Source organism: Oryctolagus cuniculus, chromosome Y, assembly GCF_051225735.1.
Source record: "Oryctolagus cuniculus isolate XC-2025 breed Fujian yellow rabbit chromosome Y, ASM5122573v1, whole genome shotgun sequence".
NCBI lineage: Eukaryota > Metazoa > Chordata > Mammalia > Lagomorpha > Leporidae > Oryctolagus > Oryctolagus cuniculus.
In genome coordinates this window covers 22582413-22587491 of record NC_142889.1, presented here as the reverse complement: position 1 = coordinate 22587491, position 5079 = coordinate 22582413, and the positions used below count along the sequence as shown (strand labels likewise).

At 38.2% G+C, this 5079-nt stretch overlaps 1 pseudogene; it reads right to left on the bottom strand.

Annotated features, from left to right (window-relative positions):
• Positions 1-3537: 3537 nt before the first annotated feature.
• On the bottom strand, positions 3538-4645 carry LOC149119370 (palmitoyltransferase ZDHHC2 pseudogene; annotated as a pseudogene).
• Positions 4646-5079: the final 434 nt, after the last annotated feature.

The following is a 5079-nucleotide window of genomic DNA, read 5'->3' as shown; positions in this document are numbered from 1 at the left end:
GACATGCTGGGAAGAAAGATATATGAAACAGAATGACTGGAGATCTATATATTGGAGTTACCAAGACTAGAATATAGATAACTGACAAATATTCAAGAGTCACGATAAAGCAGTTTTCACAGAGAAATAAAAATTTAGTATAAAAAATCACATAGAAATACTTTAACACAAAAACAGAAAGACTAAAATAAGTCAGTGAATGAGATTAATAACAGTTTAGAAAAAGCTAACGTGAAAGAGAAGTGGAATACTTGCTGGCCTTCAGAATTCATGGAGGATTGGCTCCAATGCCACTCACAGATTTCCAAATTCATGGATTTCTAAATCTCTTATATAAAATGGCATAGTATTTATACATAACATATTCACATCTTCTGGTACACCTTAAATCATCTAGATTTACTTAAATACCTAATAAAATGTAAATGCTATGAAAATAATTATTGTATTATTGAAAGAATAATGTCAAGAAATATTTTTTGACAGGCAGAGTGGACAGTGAGAGAGAGACAGAGATAAAAGGTCTTTCTTTTCCATTGGTTCCCCCCCCAAAATGGCTGCTATGGCTAGCGCGTTGTGGCCAGCGCACCGCACCGATCTGAAGCCAGGAACCTGGTGCTTCTTCTGGTCTCCCATGCGGGTGCAGGGCCCAAGCACTTGGGCCATCCTCGACTGCCTTCCCAGGCCACAGCAGAGAGCTGGACTGGAAGAGGAGCAGCTGGGACTAAAACCCGGGGTGCTGGCACTGCAGGTGGAGGATTAGCCTAGTGAGCTGCCGCACTGGCCAACAAGAAATCTTTGAATGTACAATTGAATCTAACATGTAGATTTCATTTTTTTGAAAAATTTTTATTTTAATTGTTTTACTTTTCCAAATGCAATTTTTAGGTATAATCACTTAGGTGCTTAAATGAATACATAAAAGACCCAGAGGGGATCTTACCAGTACTCTAACAAGGTGAAGTATACAAATCCCTCTTTTTCCCCTAGCTTCCAGCTTTGCAAGAGGGAACACCTAACAAAATTTAGTTCAGTATATCGCTATACTAGTTCTGTGCTTTGAAAAAATATCTGGTGACATATGAGTCTGATACATCAAATGCTGCTCTTTCCCTTAAGACTTCTAACAGTAGTTATCATTTCTAGTGTGGCACTTCAGGATAATGAATAATGACCAAGGGATAAAAAACTTTAAGGTAAAAGCAAGACTATATCATGTCTTCCCAGATTTTTTGAAACAGATTGTCAAATTCTTAAAAAAAAAGTCTGAAAAAGACTGCTGCTATATTGTTCAAAGAATTGCTTTCCTATAAAATGGACTTGGCCTATGTAGCTCATTCCATAAACACATTTAATATAAAACTCTTCATATTTTTAGCAAGGATAAGTAATTTTAAAGATAAGTAATGGAGTTTTTATTCCATTGTCCTCTGGTATTTTAGTTTATTGAATATTTTTCTAACAAACATTTTGAACAGTTTATTATCATTTTCTCTTTGATTACCTACCAGTTACTTAACTATGTGTTTTTTGTTTTGTTTTGTCTTGTTTTAAAGACAGAGTTACAGAGAGAAGTAGAGACACACAGAGAGAGAGAGAGATCTGGTTCACCCCCCGCAATGGGCAGAGCTGTGCCGATCTGAAGCTAGGAACCAGGAGCTTCTTTCAGGTCTCCCACATGGGTGCAGGGGCCCAAGGACTTGGACCATCTTCTTCTGCTATCCCAAGCCATAGCAGAGAGCTGAATCAGAAGAGGAGAGCTGGGACTAGAACCGGTGCCCATATGGGATGTCAGTGCTTCAAGCCAGGGCTTTAACCTACTGCACCACAGTGCAGGCCCCTCAACTTTTCTTTTCAACATCACAAATACAATAGCTTAGAGTTAGCCTTTCTGCTTTTGTTTTTGAAAGTAGATCCTGGAGATATTTAGAGTCCTAACTGGAGATCTAGCAATTAAATAATATAATTTAATGATACACCACTGTCTCCTGTTTTCTTTTTTAAATTTATTTGACAGGAAAAGTTATAGACAGTGAGAGAAAGAGAAAGAGAGAAAGGTCTTCCTTCTGTTGGTTCACTCCCCAAATGGCCGCTAAAGCTGGTGCTGTGACTGAAAGAGCTGGACTGGAAGAAGAGCAACTGGGACTAGAACCAGTGCCCATATGGGATACCAGCACAGCAGGTTGAGGATAAACCAAGTGAGCCATGGCGCTGGCCCCAACTACGTGGTTTTAAAAGGTAATCTTTAAATTCTCAATGTCAATACTAAAAAAAGTATAGAGCTTATCCTAATTGTTAACATTTACAAAACGTATAGTTCATTCAAATAAAAAATAATACTTTTTTTGTAAATAATGCATACAAAGCACAAGAGCTTCTTAGTACATTTAGTGAAGCCAAACATTTTGACATCAACAAAAACATCTTTTTATCTTAAACTAAATTTTCAAACAGCATGCCACTTAGTTCATACTGAACTAAATTTCCAAAACAATATGTTTTTTGTTTAGTGATTTGCATAATTTAATCTTGATAGGTACTTCAGGAAACATATAGTTTTACTGTCATAGTTTTGATGAGAAGACATAATAAAAAATAATATAGATACCACTGGAGGATTAACAGGACAAATAATAGAGATGTTACAGAAGGGCAAATCCATTGAACCAAAAGGAATTCTTAACAGAAGTTCAATACTTTTACTAAGTTCAATAGGAGAAATGACCAAAAAAGATGTTTGTAAAAACCTAAGCCCACAAAAGTGTATCAGAATTCAATCTTAATAATATTGCAGATTTTCCTCCAATTACAAAAATCAGGAAAGATGAAAGGTGTTTCTGATTTAGAATTATTTTCTAAGAACATTGGATTCATTCTCAGAAATGTGTTCTAGCCATTTGCTTGCTCAGAAAGCTCCAGCTTCAATGTTCATACTTATTTTCTAATGGGGAGCAAAGTCTAGAAGTAATTAAAGTCTGATAAAAATGGATGGTGATCTTCAAGTACAGGCCATTTGGACTTTGTAATGAAGTCATAGTTATGACAGGTCACTACGTCTGAGGTTCATTTCCTATCAGAAGGAAAAGTAAAAGAAGTCTGGTTTATTTCCCCTACCTTCTTAACAGTAACTAATAGATTTTACAAATCAAGTACCTTATAATGTGACATGAAATCCTTTAAATCTGAAACAATATCTTAACAGTCTCAATTTTTGAAATAAAAATCAGATAATCAATGAAGTTTTTAAGTAATAAACTGTGTTACCCACATTATTTAGGTGAAAACTGGCTCATAAATTTAGGCTGAGTTTTCAATAGAAGATATTTCTTCTTTGATTCATATACAATAAAACATTTTAATATTTAATAAGAATCTCTGTTTCTGTATATTGGATCCAAAGTGTGTTATGTTTTAAGTAACAACTTGCAGACAATTAACTCATATTCTGGATATCCAAACGGTGCCTTCACATGGGAGCCTTTCATCCACGTACAGCATTGATACTTTAATAAAGCATGAATTTACTTTGCTTGAGGATTAAGTCTCATTCTCCATGGTTAATACAGGATTGCTCATAGGAGCTTTGCCTCTTCCAGGGCTTATGTTGCTTTCTGTCCAAGACTGCGAGTCAGTGAGAAGGTGGCTCTGGAATTCTCTCTATGGATTTGCAGGAAGTGATGGTTTTCAGGATTTTTAGCTGTTGAATTCAGTCCTGCAGGAGTAGATGGTTGTTCAGGATCCTGGTTAACAAGGCAAGTTGGGAAGGAACAGCCATCAGACAGATGTGAAAAAATGGGTAACAACCAGTACTTCTTCTCATCACCAAAAACTTGTCTCATTATTTTTACTAAGACCTAAGCTGAATCCATTCTTATTGGTTCCACGTCGAGATACTGGACTCCTGAATGCCTCTAATGTAGATTTATTTTTGCTGACTAGCCAACAATGATAGCCAAATAGAGAAGATAAGCTGACAGAAAACTAGCTGCAGCAAAGAATAGAAACAGCATATGGAACTTGGCTTGAGTATCTGGTAGACCCCTTGTCCAAAATTTGACAACATACTGTAAGTCTGTAGCAGTGATAAAAAGGCAGTACAGCAGATAATAAGCCAGGAAAAGGAGGAAGAATTTATAATCTGAAATTCCCACACAATTGTTCACCCATGGGCAATGATGATCCATCTTCAAAATACATTGATCGCAGATGGAACAGTGATGGCAGTGATCTGGTTTTATAAGTTGGCATCTGTCACAGTAGCAGATGGCTCCAGTCATGGTCCTGGTATAAATGGGAAGATCCTTGGCTGCTCACCTAAGAACTTCCTGATGGGGTTGTCCTCTTGGCTCTCTCTCCAACAATTCTTTCTCTGCATAAGAGAGATGGAATTCTTTGGAAGGATCCATTGGTAATATATAGTTTTGCAGTAAGACCTGACAAACATCGCAAAAAGTAGATGATAAGCCAACAAGCACACAACTTGTTCACCAGTGTTTTCCATGGAAACTAGGCAAAGCTGGATGGTGGAGGCATAGTAGGACCAGCCCTGGAGGAGGCTGATGAACACCGCTGGGATCCAGGACAGCACCCACCACAACACACGCCGGTACCACCGCCTGATGCTGCGTGGGCCCGAGGGCGCCATCTTCCAGTGACATCCACTTGCCCAGCTCTGGCCTTGGGGCGGGATGGCCATGCCCGGCGCTCCCCAGCAGGACAGGACTGGGGGTGGGGGCTGGTTGTGCTGTGGCCACTGCTGCCGCCATTGTGGATGCCCGTCTCCTCAGCCCAGCGGAGGCTGCAGCCACAGGAGGAGGAGGCAGAGGAGGAAGCTCTACATGTAAATTTAAAAATGTATTTTCTGTCGATATTTTTTGCTGAACACATGGACGCATAATCTGTTTATAGAAAGCCAAATCCAAGAGAGAATAAAATATTCAGTCTTAAAATGGGGAGAAAATAAAAGATGAAAAATGACAATGATGTATGAATTAAATAAGTCACAGAGAAACTGCTGACATTTTTAAATTGTAGGCCCAAGTGGAAAGGATTAAAAAGGAGAAACAAGAAACAGAAACA